Genomic DNA, 20,946 nt, shown 5'->3' with positions numbered 1-20,946 from the left:
CAGAGCAATGTCTCCCTGCTGCCAGCATTTCTCTCCTTCTCAGTGCTGGTGGCTAAGTCACTTGGCACCCACCAAGGCCTTGCTGCCTTTGAGGTCTGTCCCTGACCTTTTGCCTCTAGACTGAGCTGTCTGTGTTCTTTAGCCTTTTATCTGGGTGGTGTGGAATTTTTGAGAAAAACATGGCTAATTTGATTTGAAAATTAGCAGACCAACCTTTCTTCCCTGTTCCTTCTTGCCTGTAATTAAGGGATAACAGAAGATGAGCAGCGTGGTTCACCTGATGCTAAGCCTTCGAGCAAGACTTTGGGATGTCTCTATATTTCCCAGTGCTAAGACACATCTGGCAGCTGTGATAGCAGAGAGTTGGACTTCTTATTCTGTGGTAGAGACAATGAAAGGAGAGGAGAAGTGCAGGGATACTGTTGTGGAATACAGAACACAACTCTATCTAGTATGAAAATTTGGGGTCAAGAGTATATACTTGGTGCAAGCTGATATATTTCCATGAGCTCTGAAACTTCACAGGTGTACTTCAAACTGGGTCAATAACACCTGTCTTATTGTTCCTCCAGTTAATCTGGATGAATTTGTAACTGCCAAGTTGAATATGCCCCTGTAAACACAAATTAAATATGATATTATATAAAAGTGCTCCTGCAAGCACGCTGACAGGCAGATCTTCAGTTCAGAGCTCCTTTACCTTTGCTTTGATTGGGTGGTAGCTGGGATGGTGCTGCGTTGATTTTGAGGAGATGGGGAACTGGTGTTAGCTTTTCCTTTGGGCTGGAACTGGGGCTGTGCAGCTGTTTACATCCTTCCTCCATGGTCTGTAGATAAGAGTAAGCTGTGCTGTGTAAGTTACAGCACTAATCAGCATCCCACGGTAGTTGAAGGTTTCTGGCTACTGGACATGGATGATTTCTAGGGTTGTAGGTGAGAAGTAGGACCTGTCAACAGCTCCCTTGGGTGTCCTTCAAATTGCAGTGTTATGCAACATTAGTTGAAGGCCTAAATAATTTGGATAGATGGTTGATACTAGAATTTCTTCTTTAACCCATTAAGCCCTCCCCTATAAAAAAGATTTTTGGTTGTAGGTGAAAGTTTAATGTAAATACATGCCCTAATACTTGTGCTCTCTGTGTTAGAATCAAGTGACTTATTCTGCTGCTGTTGAGTCACTTCAGCGTAGGAAATCTTGATTTCTGTCTACTTGGACCAGAAGGAAACTACAATTATTATTCAAGACCTTTTTCTTCTGATGGAATGTTGTTTATAAACCCAAGTTGGAGCAAACTTCTGCAGAAAATGGCTAGAATATACACAGCAAAAAGGAACTGTGGCTGCTGCTAGGAAGGAGCATCACTGTTTGGATGGTTTAGGAGAGCTGAGCAGAGTTCTGCTCAGAAGTGTGCTGTGCTAGGGACCTCTCTCAACCAGCTTCTTGTGGGGGTTTGGATATCAGTGTGTGTCTGGGAGGGGCTTTAATTGAACACATTTTGCAGAGGTATTTTCCACCTGTTTTCATGCTTTTGCTCTGCTCCCTTTCCCATGTGCATACATGCAATCTCTTGAGTGGTTTGAGGAAAGCTCTGCTGTTCTCTGCAAGTGGCAACAAACTGTGTGAAAGCAATGCCCATAAGACACACTGTTTGGGCTCTTTTATGATATATGATAGATTCTGTGAAACATTTTACCTTCAGGAATTGATACATGCTTTAAAAACAGTCTTCTGATAAAGTGCCATGACCAGAATAAACTTGTCACTGTGTTCATTTTAATTACTTTTTGCACACTATGTGAAATATTTTGGTTCATCAGTTTAAGAGCCCCTGAAATTAGAGAAATCGTTTTGCTAAAGCTAGATTTGAAAAACACATGGAGATATCAGACAGTGTTGACAATACATAACCTGGATTATCCTGAATAAAATGGCATTTTTAGCTATTTAGGCTTTCAATTTTTGAATTCCTGTATTGTGTAGGTGCAGTAACTTGAATAACAACGTAATTTGCCTGCAAAGGAATATCTCTTGTTTCCGCTAGTATAAAGTTTCCCAAATTTTACTTGATTACTTCATACATATTTTATCTTATTTCAGAATTTTCTTCTTTACAGTCTACCCTACCATTATCAAGGTGCACACAGCATGGGACATTGTGCTGTTATTAGTCAGTGATGTATAGTACAGTTTACCCTATTTTTTTATGGTTATGCCACTGTTCTCTAATGTTATTTCACAGTTAGGATGCACCAGTCATTTGCATTAGTTCCTATCCTATATCTTTTTGCATTCCCTTTTCAATTATGAATGCATGTTTGTGCCTGTTACTTTCTTGCTGTTAATTTGTAGAATCATCCTCTATAAAAATTCAAAGCATGTTGCTGATGATGGTTAGTTTCCAAGCTCATTGGTAGGATGGTTGTGCTTGACAAGGGAGTGAAATGTGGAAGTGCTGACAAGTGGCTGATGGCTTATTCTTGGCCCCAGGCACAGGATTGCGATATGAAAGATTATTATTATCTGTCACACAGCAAGAGCTGTTATTTCCTAACTTTGGCGCCGACTTTATTTAGAAACAGCAGTGGAGGCTGGGCAGAGTTCCTCATGGTGAGAAGCAGCTCCCTGCAGATGCCCAAATTAGCTGGGAATGGTTGTTGAAGTCAGCAGGGGTGTAATGCCACTGGCATGGTCCTGTCTCTGGGCTGTATTGCTCTGGTGAAGGCCCTTATGCTGTAACTGCAGCATCTTCTGTGGCTGCATATTTGTTAATCTGCCACTCCATTCCACTGACTTCCAGAGAGCACTGGCACCACTGTGACAGCCCAGGATATATCTGCTTTCCCCCAAGAAATACTTGGTTACTCCAGAATCTGTTTCTGATATTGTTATGTCTAGGGACCAAATTTTGCCAGCTCTCCACCCGGAGTGTGCTCAGCCTAGCACTGAAAATATTCTACTATGGCAATTCACAGATTAATACCACACTATTTTGACTTTCCATGAGCTCTGTTCATCACAATACTGTTATTTAAAGTACATTTTGTTAATATATTTTTTCATGTATTATGATAATATTTTTTTTCATTATATGTCCAAGGCCAATGCCATTGTTAAGACCACTTTAAGGATTTCAAGCATTTACTTTGTATTTCCAAGCTGGTTGTCTTCTCCTGTACTAGCATGTTTCATTACTATACATTTAGTTCCAGATGTACCTTGTGCTGGCTTCTGTTAGACTCCTGCTGGATTCCAGATGTAGAATCTGGTATCTAGCTCTGCAAAAGCTGCAAGATGCAGTGTCAGCCATTTTTGCTTCATTTTGCGACTGCAATCATAAGACTTGATGTTTTTCAGACCTAGGAATTCTCTGTTAGCCTACTGACTCAGCATAGGGTTATCCTAAATTACAAGGGTCACAGTTACTTCTGGGAATTCATAAGAGGTTAGGAAGTCTCCAGGAAATTGTTTTAATAAAAAAGGTCCAGTGACCTCAGGAAAACCAAAAGATTCAGTCAAATGCATGGAAGTTATGGAGCAAATAGAGTAGTGAAAAACAAAAGTAACAAACATTGAAATGTTAGCCTGAGGTTGTAGTTTCATGAAGATGTTTAGCTTTCATTGCCACCAAAAGAAGAGTAATGTTTTCCTTTTTTTTTTATTCTTCCTATGTTCTGGTAAAAATATTTGGCTACATGGTGGACCAGATGAGAAGAATGATCACGATTAGTGTTAAACTAATGAGACAAAAGCTTGTTTTCAATAGCAGGTCTGTTCCTTACATACCTCCTCCTACTGCTTCACAAGCACTTGGTCTGACCGGATGGCAAGGAGTGCTGCAGGACCTGCATGAGCAGAGGAATCAGCAGCACTGCCTTTTATTTGATTGCAGGTGAAAATAATTCCAAAAGTTCTGTGAGAGAGTGATGGTTTGTCAATTTTTTTAAAAGCTGGTGCATAGTCACTCAAATCAATGGCTAAAGAAAATTGCTGTCATGTTAGTTTCCATTGTGAATGTTGCTCTTCATTTTTCTCTTGTTTTGGGAAGGTACAAGCATTGGCCATTGTCCAGAAAAACTACCAGTGCAGTTGTACACAGAATTCTTATGCAGATGCCTTCTCACCTGCCAGTTCTACATCTTGTAACCACAGAACTGTTTTGGAGATGGATTTCATTACTGACACAGATGATTTGAGCCAGAGGCCTATTTATTAACAGCTTTTAAGTTTGAGGAAGTAACTTCTCATTCATGTAGCAGGAGTAATGGAAAAGGCAAGAGGAACTTAACAGTTATTTTTAGGAAAAGGTAGTGTTTATCTCAGCAAAACCAAAAACGTTGAGACATGACAAACCTGAAACCTAGAAGGTTGTGGCTTTGTTCTTCCATAATTTTAATGTGAAGGAATTTCTCTTAATGCTCTATAACCTTGTCATCTTCAGATAGTCTCCACATAAATTTTTATATCTATGCAAATTGGCATTTTCCTATGTGGTGTATGAAAAAAAACACTAAAAAGCTGGAAATCAAGAATGCCAGAAAAATATTAAACCTGATAACATGCTTCCAAATAAAAGTAATATTATTGGACAAATGCAGCATCATAAGAGCTAGCAATAGTTTTGTAGCAGACTTTATGATTTGGAAGAACAAAGTAGTGAAGGGTGTACAGATGTCATAAAAAAGGCTACTAAGTTGGTAAGGTATGAAACTAGCTTGCCTGCCTTGCCTGGCATCTGGAAAGTGTGGAAATCTCTTGTCTAAGGAAAACAGAACAAAAAATGAAAGGGACAGTAAACTAAGGAATTGCTCAGCTCAATATGGAGAGCTCTAGCACTTTGCTTAACATGATGCTAAGGAATCTCAGGCGGAGTTCTCGTGCAAATTTTGGGTGGTGGCCAAGTGCTTTGACCTGGGGATAGAATGTAATGCTGCTGTGGAGGGAGAAAAGACAAAGATTAAGGGAAGTTTTGGTGGCAGGGTCAGTAGGGGATCTTGTATGCAGTTGCATCCTTGGATAGAATTAGGAGAGCTGTGCAGCCAGATTCCAGGGGTTTGTTATCTTGGAAGATTCGTCCTTGCACAGATCAGAACTGACATGAAGTCACCCCTACTCACAGTGCGTTGTCAGAAGTGGAAATGGTTGTGGCCCCAGAGGCAGAGCCAAAGGGTATTGAAGTGAAGAGTCATGCAAGTATGACATGCCCAGATGTATCGTAGAGTGGGGAAGTCTGGGCTAGCTACTGCATGAGGGACTTGGAGCAAACAGAGCAGCAGTGTTTTCTGATATGAAGTTCTGTACATCTTAGGAGTTGGCATTTGGTACAGTGTATTAAGACTGGGTTATTTCTGTACAGAAGCCTTTCAGTGTCTAATTTAAAATCCATGAAAACTAGCAAAAACCTGAAAATACAAGGTAAGTAAACATCACTAGAAAGGTGGTTCACAATAGATCCCTTGAACAGGAAACAGAATGTTTAGTTTGTTCATTGCTTGCTATTTTGAGAATTATGGGAAGTAAAAGGCAGACAAGCTTTTATTATAAAGACTGCAAACCCAACCAGCATGTGTTCTGCAGTCAGGCTGAAGGAAGTTCTGTGCCAAAAACTGGGTAAACAAGTGTGAGCTGACCATTTCCAGAAGCAGGCAGTGTGGTTAAAATCCAGCACATGGGTTTCTTTGAACTACACCTTTGCTGTGTTTTGGGGCTTCTCCACCATTTGTGTTGTGAAATTCAATGCTTGATGCAAGATCGGCACACTGCTCAAGTGGTTATTTGAAATCAATGTTTAGAAACATAATGTACGTTATCTTTGGGACCAAAAAAATATTTATTGTGGAACTGGACCACTTTCTGGCAATCTGCAGTGTAAAGGAGACAGATCTTTAGTAGCTATTTATTATGTAAGGTATTAAAAATTTTAGTAGATTTTCAGCTTTTTGGTGTAAACGCTGGATCTAACACAGAGAAACTACTACTACACTGAAGGGTATTGTTTTCAATAAGCAGACAACTGATTAGTATACAATATAGAAAACTACAAGGATTTTTTTCTTCCTTACTCTTCTTATTTTTGAAATAAAAAAAATGTAGTGTGGGAGACAAAATTGCTTTTGAAATAATAATTTAACTAAGACCTTGAAGAGGAAAAGACAAATTTGTCATAAAGAGATTCTTTATAAATGCCATATATCTTCATGAAAATGTAATTAAGGTCCTGTAGGAAATGTATTATAAACTTCATCTCACAATATGAAGACTCTGATATCATTTTCTGAGTACATAAATACTGGTATGAGAGGAGTCCTTGAAATCATAACAGCAAAGGCACTGTTGTCCTGTGACATTCTGGAGGCCTTTGCTACTAGGAGTTTTATTGTCATTTCCTCATGGAACAAGTATTTTTAAGAGCATCTGTTTATTTGCCCTATTCCCCTTGATTTTTCTGAATCCTCTGCATGACACCAGCTACAGTTGGCAAGAGAGTAGAGGCCTTTAATACATTTATAGAAACATAATAGTTCTTTTAAATTTTAAGCAGAATAGGGGAATTAAGACTTCTAACTGAATGAAAACCTCAGTTCTGAGAGGCAAAAAGCAGTGGCCAAGCCACACAGATGGGCTGGCCAGTCAGTCAGTACCTGTGCTGCTCTGAAGCAATTCCAGCATCTACTGTCACTTTCCCAGCTGTGCAGGTGTAGGATACAAGTGGAAGCTGAGGCAAGATGTGGTGGAGCAGGTTGGGGTGATTAGAAGGCACTGGGTGCAAATCCATGGTTCTCCAAGCTTCATTAATTCTGCTGCTCATGAAAGAATTATTAGATGCCATTGTGTGCCATGTTCTTCATACAAAGATGAAATAAGAACATGGGGGTGTACATAGAAGTTTCACATTTCTGGGCAGACAAAACAATTCTTTTTTTCACTCACCTTATGTCACCTTTGTCAAAATAAAATGAGGAGCAAAAATGAGGAAGCTTATCTTCCTGATTTCTCTTTGAGGATGAAAATAAGGATTGGTTCTGGAGTGTTTTTGTTACAGTGATGAAGGTGTCATTTCACCTTGTATTTCAGCAACCTTAATGGAAGTCTTACCAGCAAAGAAGAAAGAGATGAATGAGAAGTGCTAAAGAAAGGCTGTCTGCAGCTCCCTAGTGAAATGCCAATCCTCATAGTTAACAGTTCTAGTACTTGCTTTCTTATCCCAAGTGGCATTTGCTGCAGATTAGATCCTAAGGGAGTTTGGGCAAGCTGAAGGATGGCTTATACTAACACGTGGTTTGTAAACAAGGAAAAGCATCAAATATATGAAATTGGATTTCTGTGGGTTTGCTGACAGCTCACACCTGGTTGCAGTAATAAACTCTGCTCCTGGCATCTTTACCTGTCACAGACTGACTCAGAGGAAGGAGAATACCTTGGACAAGCTTGGGAAAAACTTGGTTGGATTTTAGCAGTAAAACTGTAGACAAGGAAGATTAATGATAGAGAAATGATAGTCATGGGGCATAAGGATTTTAAAAGAATAGCCTTAAAATAGGGTGACAGCATAGCTCAAGCTGGAAGGCACCACTGGAAATTGTCTGGATCAGCCCTCTGCTCAAGCAGGGACAGCTCAAGCCAGTTGGCCAGGATCATGTTCAGTTGGGTTTTGAGGATCTCGAGGGACAGAGACTCCACAACCTCTCTGGGCAACCTGCACTGATGTTTGACAACCCATACAGTAAGAAAACCAAACCAAAACAACAGCAACAAAATTTAAGAAAAATGTTAGCTATATTCAATTAACCAGAGATCCTGGTCCAGTCCTAGTCAATCAAAATCACTACTTTGTTACTTTTCTGTCTGTTGACCAAGTAGAAAGGTACTGTACAGAGAGGAGCTTGTATTCTTGAATGCTCAGGGCACAAGTGGTAACTTATTGCAGATTGAAGCCACACTGTGTCCCAGGCTAGTTTCTTGAAATGTAAACTTACTACTCTTATATTTACTAAAAATGTCATTGTGCCTGAGGAAAAAAGCATAGGATAAGAGGATGCAGGAAAGGCTGAGGGAAATGTGTTGTGGGTAGGGTGACAGAACAGGTGAAAAGGTTAGCAGGAGTAAATGCTGCCTATAGAGTCCATTAGCTCTTCCCAGAAGACTCAAGGGCCCAAGCCATGTTGTTATATTGCAGTGTTGAGCACTGCTGCAGTGTGTCTTCCTCTCTTGCCAGTGCTCTCCTATTAGAGGAGCAATTCAAGCACAGATGGCTCAGGTAACTGTCCTGGACTGGCCTCAGGAATACATTGCATCCTTTAACTGGTAGCTTCAAACACAGAAGCTTTTAGAGCTTTATGTGTATTTCTTTTAATACCACACAGCTCCATGCTGGACAGCACTGAAACAATTTCATTTTCAGTTGCCTGTCTTAGAAAATTTGCTTGGGTGTTTGTCCTATCAGTCCTTTATTTCTCACTTTCATAGCACACTAATCATTTAAAAAAGAGGACACATATATGTATGTAAACCAAAGAATAAAGTGATGAGAAATCTGAATATGTTCAGGGTAATTAAGAGGTAAATCCAGCCCTGGAAATAAGGGCAGGTGGCATGAGAAGAAGATAAAAAAAACAACATGTATTTAAAATTGGAAGATAACAGCAATGGCTTTTATAAAGAAGCTGTTCCTGTATCATTGGAAATCAGCAGAGAATCAGTCAGAGGAGAGAAGGCAGATGATAAATGATTCATTTGCTTGCCTCGTCCTTGAGATTCCTTTCTTTGCCAGCTTGAGTTAACAGATGTCTTAAAGATTATGAATTCACAGGAAAATAATGCAAGACAATGAGCAGCCAAGACAGTATTCTGATAGTCTAAATATTTTGTTCTTCATATTTTATCAGCTATTGAATCTCAAAATCTAGAAAAGCTCTTGTATTAAGGAAGGACTTCGCTCACAAACAGTTTAGTTCAATGAGGCTTTGGATGAAAAGTGGTTCTTCTGTATTTGAATTATAATCTCTTTTGTTCATTGTGATCCAGCCTTTGGTTACAGCCAAGTCAGCTGGGTCTGGAGAAATGTGATGACTGATTTTCTGTTGTCCTGTACACTAAATAAAGTCTTTTTGCAGAACTTCATGATCACTGGTGAGAATGAATTTCAAAAGACACTTGTCTTCTTTTAATAGTATGAAATCTTTCAAGGTTGATTCAGTGCAGTTTTCAGCTTCAGTAAGGGACCATTTCTCTGCAGTCACTAGGTGGGATTCTTGCCTTAATATGCTAATCCCTTTAGGGATTGCGAATTCTACCATCCAGGTCTGTATTGAAGATGCCAAAGAATACTTTAAGAATACTGAGACTTGTTACAACAAAACTTTTGCAACCCAAAACAAACATGACAGTGTATTCTTCATGGGTTTCTACATTGAAAACATGCTGCATTTAAAGTACCAGAAACAGAATAAGATGTGAAGTTATTATTCTGACTCAAAAGGGGTTATTGATATACTCCTTCTTTAAGAAAAAGCTTGATACATTGGTGAATAATTTATCATTTATGTGTATCTCTGTTCTAAATGAAGTGAAAGCTGAAAGACTGAGGGCTCTGAAGTGGCTGCCAATAATATGCACTACAAAAAGTACCAAAGGGCTGTGTTTGCAGAGTCACTCCCCGCTTGTCTGCAAGCAAATGTGTCACCATGAAGCACTAAGTTCTGTACTGCAATGGTGGTGTGCAGTTAGATGGACTCTCCATCTCTGTCTTCCTCTGTTTCCACACACAAATTTGGCTTTGTTCACTAAGCCATGTGGAGTTCAGAGGTCTTTTACATGCATACATATCCACTGCAAATTGATTTACAAGAGCATGTTTACACTCAGAGCGAAGGCCAAATGGTCATCAGATTTGCTGTCATTCCAGCTCCGGGTTAAACTTCATCTGCTGGAATAGGATATGAAACAGTGCTGTGTTTGCTTTAGCCTGTTGCTACAGAGCCATCATCCTACCTTAGTGCACTCTTTTTTTTTTTTTTTAAGTGTAAATGCTTTCTTTTTCTTTATAAAAGGTTGTTTAAATTGCAGTTTTAGTGTGGGCTTCATCTCTATTACTGGGTTGTAAGATACTGAACATCCGTGAACACCACAAAATAGTAAAACAGGGTTAAGTGGTCTAAGAGCACTTTTTACTCCAAGAAAAAAAAAAAAAAGTTAAGTAATAAGTTACTTAAAGGGCTATTTCTGTAAATAAAGAAGTATGAATCATCTCAGATGCAACTAAGTTATCAGATAGTTTGCTTGCTTCATCGTGTCTTCAAAGGCAAAAGATAGTAAATTATGCAAAACCTTAAAAATGTTTATATCAATCTTTCCTTGCAGCATAAAGATATCAAGTATCTTTTGTGAGGTGCTTGATTGAAAATTTCGTCTGAGATATGGAATCATAGATTTGCTTTTGTTATTTTTTTCCTCTTAGGTGTTGCTAGATGCTTAAATAAAGTTTTCTATATTGCTGGGTTTTGTTACTTGTTAGATTTCAGTATTGCAAGCAGCACACACTTTATGAGAAAACAGCTAGTATTCATATTAGTTCCCAGGTTCTGGCTTTTATGGACACATTTAGACTGATAATAGTAGATGACTTAATATTTACAGATGACTGTATCGGGATATGGTGTAGCTCATAGTACCTCTGTAAGTAAACATGCTGCTGCTATTCACAACACACAAAATAATTCTAGCCCTGAGGATAAACACGAGCATTAGCCTGGAAGTGGAAGTTGTCTGTGGCTGCAGCTGTGCTGTGGGAATGCAGCTGAATGCAAGGCATGGCTGGGAAAAGTCAGTTGAAATTCCTTGGTCATTCAAGGGCTGTCAATGGAAACTGCATACTTCACCTGTTCTTCTCCAAACAGCACCATAGATTAATCAGACAAAGCTGATTAATCTTTGATCTTTCTAAAGCAAGATTTTAGTGGCTATTTGTACCCAAAGTAGCGATGAACTGCACATGATAAAAGAGCTGTAAAAAGTGTTGATCCCATAGTGCTGTTGGAGTGTCTCACCTGTTAGCATGTCATATTTCAATTGCTTTTCTGCTCTGGGGCTTTCCTGTTACCCTTTATGCTATGAAACTTCCTTGAGTTAGGCTGCTTCTAGCTTTGTAGCTTCAACATCTGGAGAGGGGTATGGTGACACCAGTGTGGATTTGGGCCTCTAGACAAGATTGAACACCATATTGAGCCATGGCAGTGCTCCCAGGGACTAACGGAGCAATTATAAAGTTTGACTACTGCATTTTGTGTAATAAATATGAATGTCTTTGAAGTCATGAATGATCAGTGGGCTGAGATCACAGCAAGTTTTTTAGAAAAGCTTATGTGTGCATAGTGCTTAAATGAGAAGCATTTCTAAATTTTCTTTCTAATTGATGGAATAGAATTGTAGCCTGGTTATGCATATCTGTGACTGTATGCATAGCTGGAAAATAAGGTTGTTGTTATTCTATGACTGTTGTTATTCTACTGTCTTAATTTTTATAGTGAATAATATTAATACAAAACAGGAAATATGTTGCTGGAGAAGTATGCAGTAGTTGTAAATCTTGTGTATAATAAAACACTAGGAGTATATTACAAAAAAATTGTATGCATTTATTTTTTTTCATACCTTAATAGTGGTTGCTTTTAGTTATGGAGAAGTTGTTACAGGAGAATGTTTTCTTGTACTGATGTTTTTAAGCACTGTGATTGATACATGTATCGCTCAAACTGACTCCTATAATTTCCTGCCCTGATAAATAGACTGTGTCTGCAAAACATATCCAAACATCCTTGTTCTAAATGGGTTTGTTTCATTATTGTAAAGACAAAAATACATCCCTGCAGGATTTGAGGGACTTTTTTGTTTAGGCAGGGAGAACAGAATAGCTAAGGAAGTGATGAGAAAAGAACTGGGTGAGTAGGATGTTGTATAGTTGTGAAAAAGTGTGTGAGTTGAGCACGTTGGACCTGGTTTTGGGCCACTTTGGCCCAGTACCTTTTCTTGACGTTGTAAGATGCTCCATGGTTTTGGTTTTACATTTGTGCTGGATTCATGCTGTTACTTTGGCATTAATGATTGCAGTCAAGGAAATCCCTTAAAGTCAGAGCTATAAACCTCTAAATGTTCTTAGGAGCACAGGAATTTGAGGTACAAAGCCTGCTTTCCATGAGAACTAAAGCTACAAGGCAGTGGTGATGGAATTGAGTGTTATACCTTTTGGTATTTTTTATTAAACACCCTCTTGATAAATTACAGCTTTTTGAATGTGTTGAAATCTTTTGAAAAGAGTAAAAGGAGGAAGACCAAAAGAGCATGATTTGTTTGTGGCATCTTTTGAAAATGATACTATATTAAAAAATTAAATTGCTGGCAGCCTTCTTACCATGAGCCATCACTCTTAATATTTCATTAGTTTAGTAAAAATGAATGCTTATAAATGTCACAGAGACTTGTTAAACTGATGAGAACAACTAAAAATAAATGGGAAAATTTCTGTGGCATTCAGAGTTTCTCATGACCAAAAAACTAAAGATGCTGCAGAGCTGGCTAGATGCAGGTATTGCAAAACTCTGCTTTTATCTTCTTTCTCCAACCTTGCCTGAGGTGACTTCTTCTCTCCCTGCACTGTATATGTAGGCTGACTTGCCAAAACAGCCTTTTGTTTATTTTTTCCCCATTTGTTGCTCAGTTTTGGAGGATAATGATACACATCTGATCTGCTTGATACAGAAATATTTTTCCTCCATTTGTGGAGGTAACTATCCTGTGTGGATTGTGTGCCAATGTTAATTTTTGAAGTTGTGAGACAAAGAATATTGATTTTCACTTTCATTACCAAGATACCTTTCAGGAAACCTACCTTCTTCTCAGCTATCACAAAGCTAATGCTGCCTGAGGTGGTAGAGGGCTAGCAGCAGCAAGAATAAGTAATTTATTTCAATTTATCATATTTGTTTATTATTGTTCTGAAGATGTATTCATGCGTTCTTGTGCAACCCTCAAATGCTAAACTAAAGCATAACGCGCCCTTTAAGACAGCAGGCTGTTTTGGATTATAGCATTTTCATGGTGGTAGCTCAGAAATAATAACAAATCTTAACACGAGGAGTGCAGTTGAGGGCTCCTCCGGGGGCTTTTTCCTTTCAGCAGAGCTGAAGGACAGGTAGTTGTATAACCCTGCACGCTGAGCCGGAGCGTGCCAGCAGCCCAGAGAGGAGTCCTGCCAAAACTCTGCTCTCCACGAGGGTTTGAAATGTCATGGCTTAATTGCCATGGGAGACACATGCCTGTGTGCTCCTGCCCCAGCAGTCTCTGTGTGTGTGTGTGTGTGTGTGTGTGTGTTGCAGAACGAGACCCTTAGCCCCAGACTGGGTGAGTAATTTTCCCAGTTTACCAGGGCATCTCTTAACTCCCTTGTGTTAGCTTTCTAGAGTTTAGGATTTGTCTGGGATTGTATTTCAAGGCAGATTTAATGTAGTTTCCTAGGCTTTAGGAGCACTGCTGAACTGGAAAGTGAAGTGTCTGTTATGTGTGGATGTGTTACTATTTTTTGTTTATTTTTTTTGCCTTTAGTGGCAAAATGAACAGATTGTACAGATGTTCTAGAGGAAAACAAAATTCTGGATTAAAAATCTGACTGATGTCCTAGATGCCAAGTATGAAAGAGAGTTTTGGTTTTTGTTACGAGTTGTTGATTTATTGCTTGTGTTCATTTTGTAATAGCTCTCATGAGTGCATTTTCTGCAAGGCACAAAACTCAATGCTGTATTTTTTGCATCTTTTCAGCATTTCTTGACACATTTGTTTTAATGTCTGTTGTTACCTGTTGGAGTGAGAATAAAATGTTGACAATGGTGACTTTTTTTCCCCTGCTAAGAGAGACTTATTTCAAACTGATGTAACAGAGGTCAGAGTAAGACCTGCAATGTAATGTCATTACAGAGAGATTGAAAATCTGTTGAAAAGCATGGATACTCTGGTACCTTAAAATGAAGTAGCAGTTAGCAGTCTTTAAGAAAATGTCATACTTTTCAAAGGTGTTTGTGAATTTTACTCTTTAGTTAAGTTGGCCAGAAGTCAGCTTCAAGATAGCAAGCTGGTAGTATAAAGCTAATACTTCTGGAGATTAGGAATCCATGTGGTTTAATCTAAGTGCTTTTGTTATAGTGAGGAGAACGTAAAAAACAAAAATACCAAAAAACTGAATATGCATAGTGTTTTTATAATTTGGACCTATTTTCTGTCATTTACTGTGTGTTTGAAGTGCTGATGTGCACAGGCAGTTCAAGCCATGTGAATTGTGTGATGCAACATCCAAGAAGTGGCAAAGATGCAACAGTAACTCATGTTTGCTTTTGGTTTATTCAAATATTTTCTCTAGAAATCAATACAAAAAAGTAGCAAAGACCCAAGGAGGTGGCCACTATCTCAAAATTTAGCTAAGGGGATAAATTTTTTGGGATCGTTCCATGATAACACAACATGCAATGAGAATGGAAAGAGAAAAGGCCTGTTTGGAAATATTGTTGTGTTTCTGCTCTTGCATTTTTAAACTTGGTTTGTCGTCCAAGACAGAATCTTTCAGTTTTATGTATTCCTTCTGTTCTTTACAAAAGCTAATTTATTGCTACAGCTATCTATTGTCTGTAGTATTTCTTAAAGCTTGTTATGCATAAGAACTTTACACCAACCAATGTAACAAACATATTCTGAAATGTTTCTTCCCAAGCATTCCGAATATGAGAAAAGAAACCAAACACAGAGATAAGGGCAAGTCCTTGTGTTGGATAATGGGTCCCCTCATGTCCACAGGTGCTAGTTACATAAGGGACAGTGGGGAACACCAGTTCTAGGCAGTGGGACCTAGTGCATGTGGCAGTAAACAAAGTCCCAAAGGTACAGGTGACCAGGGGGTGCCACCAATTGAAATATGCCTTGGCTTGCCCAGCTGTACAGAAGCATTTACTGCTCCTTGGAACGCACTACTTGTGAAAGGCAGTACATAAGAGCAACAAATTGTTATTGTTGAGAATGGGCGAGAGAATGTGTAATCTGGGAAAAGCTGTTGGCTGCTGTTAAAAGCATCCCTTGCTGCCATAAAGTATTTTTGCATCTCTAGAAAAAGGTGGGAAGCTGAGTCTGCTTGCCCAGTATTTACCAGGACTATGTAACTGCTCTCAAAATACAGTTTAAAAAGACTGTTTGAAACCCTGTCACTAAGTTCCAGTTTTTATCTTGTGATGCATTGTTTCACCAGTAATGTAATCCATAGTAATTGTTTACATTATAAAGTTTAGGAGATGCAGGTACTGAAACTGGTAGATTTGATAAACAGTCACATTTTCAGTACTGCATGAGGTTGAGTTTAATATGTAATTTAACATTGTATTTTTGCACTTTCTTTCTAAAAGATAGATTACAAGAAGTCTTAGGGTTCCTGTTAGAGTTTGGAGTTGCTTTGTCTAATTTGCTGGTGATTATTTAACTGCATTCTTGATTAAGTTTCTATTCCACTTATGTGCATTTTAAAACTTTCAGATCAAGAAAGAAAAAAAAATTGGCAGCATATGGTTAAACTGTGGAAGTGTCTTTTGAGTTTATTTACAGTTATTTATCTAATGTTTCCTTCTGCTTTGGGTTAGATTTAAGTGATGATCTCAGCTTCACTAGTATTGCAGTTCTGCCTGTCACACGCACAAGTCTGGCTCCAGCTGTGGCATATGGAATTAACTTCTCAGTTAATTTATTATTTTCTCGTAAAAGCTTTTGACCACTGGTACTACGTTTTTGCTGTAAGTTGCTTCAGTTAATTACTGCTGTTATGTGAAAGAATTATAGTCATTAAAAGGCCTGATTACTGCCGCATGTTTTTAACAAAAGAATAAATTAATTGAACAATGAGGCTTTCTGTTGTTCTGACAGTGCTTATGTGTCAAAACGCTATGGTGTTTAAAAAAAAAGGTGTTTTCCAGGCTTTCAGGTTCCTCACATACAAATCTTGGCCAAAAAATCCAGAGCAGCAGCCAGATGGCTGAAACTTGGAAATGCTGCTGTGGAGTCTAGCTAGAGAAATCACTCCTGGGTAACAGTAGAGCATTAACACACTCAGAGTAATACGTTACTAGCAGTGATGCCATACTGCATTGTGACTTAATTGTGCTTAATGGAGTCCTGCAGTCTCTGTGATTTAGCTGCACATGTCAAAGCAGGACAATTCCCAATTCATCTGCCTGTAGAAAAACACATCAGCTTTACATAACCCATTTGAGAGAGTACTGGAAGCACCTCAGATGTTCTGTCTCCCCTCACCTCCTCTTCAGTTTATCTTGCTCTTCTCTGGTATATTAATGTCACAAATTCAAACTGGACCAAAAAACCCAAATGAAACAACCCCCTCCCACAAACACATCTTCACCCCCAATATATGTTCCCCACCCACTATTCCCTCCCATCTTAGTTCTGTTTTCTGCTAGACAGGAAAGAGACCTCAGCAGGTGTTTTTGTCATCCATCCAAAGCCATCCACCTTTTAACAGCATGTGGGTGATGAGAGAAATGGAATTGACATGTCAAATCCCAGGTCAGAATTACACTCCCAAAGCCCTCCAGGTAAAGAAGGAAATTAGAACTTGACCATTCTGGTGCCTTCTAAAATCAGAATTGTAATTTTGCTAGTGAGTGGATAAAGGAGGATGGAGTTCTTTTATTGTGGAAGATAGTGAGAGAGTCCACATTAGAATTTAGTATGACTAAAACTTTATCTGAAGTCTTGTAACTCTATCTTCAAAGCACTTAAAACAATTTCAGAGGTTAACATTTTTAATGATGTTTGCTCTTAATTAGGTAGTTTTCTTAAAAGCATCTAACTTTTAAAAGGAAATTTCCAGTCCCACCTTTTTTCTTAATGTGTGTGTTTTACTACACACAGTTGTCATGGATAGTTCATATTTTGCTTCTGCTTATTGGTGAAAAGGAATTGGTTAAAACAAAGAAGGAAAACGAATTTTAGAGTGTTCCCCTTTAAATTGTCTTAAGCCAAGACAAAAGTTCAATGATTTTAAAAAAAAAAAGTGATACAGGTGACCACCAAGGCTGGCTGTGCAAAACAGCTGTACCATTAAAATCTATACACCTATATATGTCTAAGTCATCTTTAGTTATGCAATAGTTGCCTTTTGTCTTTTGCACATTAAATTTAGAACTGGTATCTGGCTGAATCATATCACAGCCCAGCTTGTCTAGCCAGGAGATCCTGAACTGTACCAGTTTCTCCCAGTTACAGATACAGTTTTAAGGATGGAAGAATCGAAAGTCAGTCTGAGACTGATGGGCAGACGATGCCATGTGCAGGAAAATCTGAAATAGAAGACAGGAAATTTCTTCAACTTGTCGTTTTTGTCCTAATAGAGTGACAGGATAGGCTACAAAGACACTGGCATCAGTGAAAATTAGATTCTACAGAAACCACCATAACCCACTCACACATGCACACGTTTATATAAATGTCTGTTTCATGTCAGTGGTTTTTAAGTTTTTTTTTTTTTAAAGGCAGTTTGGATTTGAAAATTCCAGTTAACTTTGAAATAGCTTATTTCCTACCTAGTTTGCTGCTGCTGCTGTGCTTTTCACCTAATCATGAGCTGTCAGATTGAGACCTTTCCTAGGTCTGATGGCAGCAGGTAAGTGCCAGTGTGATTTTTTTTGTGTAGCATTGCCTCAGCTTTTGATGCCCCTTAAAAAGGTAAGCACTGAACACCAATGTGTTGTCATTGCTCCTTTTTTTGTCTTCGTTGCTAATGTCAGAGGAGCATTTAAATATATGGAAATTATGCTCTCTCTTGCACGTTTACAGCTGGAGGAAACCCCTTTGTGGTCTCCTGCTGACAGAGGCAAAAACACCATTTAAAAGATCTGAACAAACACTGCTTTGAAACAAATTAGATTTGTGCCCTCGAAGACTTATTTGCTTGCTTATTTGTTTCAAACTTCTAAATACAAGATAATTCCTTTTTCCATTTAACCTAACTTTAGATGTTTTGAAGTTATCCTATTCTAGCCACACCACTAGGAAAAGAGCTATAGAGCTCTTCACACATCTCAAGTTCTCAAGTGCACTAAGCATTAGCATTCACATTGGGACCATCAGCCCCTTCTCCTTAAAACCAAAGGTATTCACTCCTGGGTCTGTTGTCTTGCATTAGATCAGAGAGAACAACTTATTGGTATACAGAATCTGGCTGGCTAGCTACCCCTCCCTTAGGTATTTCTTTAGATGAAGATTTAGAAGAAGAGCAGAGAGCAGTGAGGCAACCATGAGACTAACAGAGATACATGCAGACTTTGATTTTGTATGCTGTAATAAAATAACTTTATGGATTGGGAGGGGGAAGGATTCATACAGTTGTATTATTAACATCCAGAACTGTGTTTATATCTTACTCTCAAAAATATTCTCTGAAGAATCACAAGATATTCATTATTAACTAGGATGACAACTGCAATCTGTCATAGACAGCCTCTCCTGCACAATGAAAGAAGCCCTCAGTATAAAAAAGGGTATTTAGTACATTTAAGTTGTTTGGAATGCAGGTGTGTAAAGTTGTCAGTTTAGGACCATTTTAGTTTAGATGGTGAAGAATGAGCAGGCATCTGTAGGTAGAAAAAAGCCAATTTGAGTGAGTTTGGTTACACTGCATTAAGGTATTAATTTTAACATTCAAAAAGCTGCCACTCATGCAGGGTTGCAGTGGTTGTGAAAAACATTATCAGAAACCTAAAATCAGTGGATTCCTTTCTTTTTACTTTAGCTTCAATTAACAGATTAGAAAAACAAATCTGTAATTTTTTTTATCACCATTCACTCTAGAGCAGGATTATCAAGAGGTGTTGCAGAACAAAAAAATAGACCATAAAATCTACTTCGGTAATTTAATTTCAGGTTGAGACCATGCTTGGAAAGTTTTTACACTTTCAACTTTGGTGTATACTGAGCATGTTTAAAAGTTAAAAGAAATAGCATAAGAGAAGGTACATTTACTTGTATAGAGTGCCTGTATATATTTGTGTGGATACATGCATATAAATTACATGAAATAGCATGGTTTATACAATGCACACCTTCTAGAGGAGAGAGAATAGTCAGGGAATTCTGTGTTTTGAATAAATTCTCTCTTCCTACCTTCTGCTCCTCTGCATAATTCCAACACAGTCATGATTCATATCAGCAAGTTGTACTTCAGCTAAGAGAGGTTAGCAGCCAGCTTAGCAACTTAATTTAGGGAAGCTCTCTCTTCTCATACAACTGTAATTACATATAAGCCAGCAGATCTGGCAAATGAACCCCTGGAACAGAGTATTTTACTTATCTCTCTTAAAACTCTGAAGGCAGAAGTGACAAGTAAGGGTCTTACTCCAAACTATGGATTCACAGCCTGGACATCCATGCTAAAAGAGAAAGACTGCTGTTAACATCATTTCTAGTGTCTGGTTGATGATCAAAATTAGCCTGTCTTAACCTTACTAAACCAGTTGCAATGGTTTTCCTTCTATTTTCTTTAACCTGACATTAGTGCACCTTACAAATACATGTACACACATGCACACACACATTTATCTGCATGGGTATATAAATGTGAGTTTGTGCCTGATGCAGCGGGAGTATCTCTGTGACTGCCCCACCTCCCTGGTGCCTTGGCATAATGGGCATGAGGCTCTGCAAGTGGAACTGAACAACAGGGACAATAATTCATTGCCATGGAAATGTCACCAAGGTGATGTCAGCCTATGCCCTGTGTCCAAACTGTTACCATAAACAAAAAAAGGCAGGTCACTATTGAGGAAGACTGTCTTCTGAAGGGAACAGAAGGCCTGATATGCCAACAGGACCCACTTCTTTGGGAACGCTGCAGTCTCCCTGGGGCTGGAATTGAAGGTGTGGATGGAAAGGTTCTTACCCTGGTACAGACCTCAGGTTATTGTCCATTCTTTATTTCTCAGGTAGGCAGTGGTAATGTTGCAGCTAGCAGACTAAGGGCCAGCAGGAGGTTGATTCTTCAGGGCCTTGGGACAACTGCTTAAGGGATCAGGAGCACAAGCAGTATTTTCCTTTATCCTTCCAGTCACAGGAAATGAGGATGCAAGAAGACACATGAGCCAGCAGATCAATGCCTTGCTCTGAGCTCTTCCCTACAAGAAAGACATTGAGGTGCTGGAGCATGTCCAGAGAAGGGAGCAGAGCTGGTCAAGGGTCTGGAGCACAAGTTCAATGAGGAGCAGCTGAGGGACGTGAGATTGATTAGCGTGGAGAAAAGGAGTCCGAGGAGGGACTTCAACACCTGCTGTAATCACCTGAAAGGTATTTGTAGTGAGGTAGGAGCTGGCCTCTTCTCCTAGGTGACAAGGGACAGGATGAGAGAAAACAGCCTCAAGTTGTGCCAAGGGATATTTAGATTGGATATTAGGAAAAATTTCTTCACAGGAAGTGTTGTCAAGCATTGGAGCACGTTGCCCAGGCAAGTGGTTTAATCACCATTCCTGGAGGTATTTAGAAGACATGTAGGTGTGGAGTTTAGGGATATGGTTTAGTGCTCGACTTGGGAGTGCTGTGTTAACAGTTGAACTAATCAGTCTTAAAGGTCTTTCCTAAGCAATTCTATGATTCTGTGAAAAAAAAATGTAAGGAATTGTTAATGAGTTATGTGTACACTTGTGAAAGAATTGTGGACAAAAAGATACAGCTGAGAGCTTATTTCCTTATAAGCTTTGGATCCCTTCCCCAGCCCTCCAGTTTCTGGATTTGCCTACACCATATGTATAGAGCATTAGCCTAGGAGAGAAACTGTAGCAAGTACACATGCAAAGATCCTTTGGGTGAAGTTTGTCCATCCTGTCATTAGGAAGCTAAATTAGTTCAATTTTGGCTCTTCT

General features: G+C 38.9%; 1 protein-coding gene across 1 annotated transcript in view; it reads left to right on the top strand.

The window, feature by feature from the left end:
- SH3KBP1 (SH3 domain containing kinase binding protein 1) overlaps positions 1-20,946 on the top strand; it is a 184,876-nt gene that overhangs the window by 60,491 nt on the left and 103,439 nt on the right. The gene's annotated exons all lie outside the window — the stretch shown is intronic.

This window comes from Cinclus cinclus, chromosome 2, assembly GCF_963662255.1.
Source record: "Cinclus cinclus chromosome 2, bCinCin1.1, whole genome shotgun sequence".
Taxonomy (NCBI): Eukaryota; Metazoa; Chordata; class Aves; order Passeriformes; family Cinclidae; genus Cinclus; species Cinclus cinclus.
This window is presented reverse-complemented; position numbering and strand designations above follow the sequence as displayed.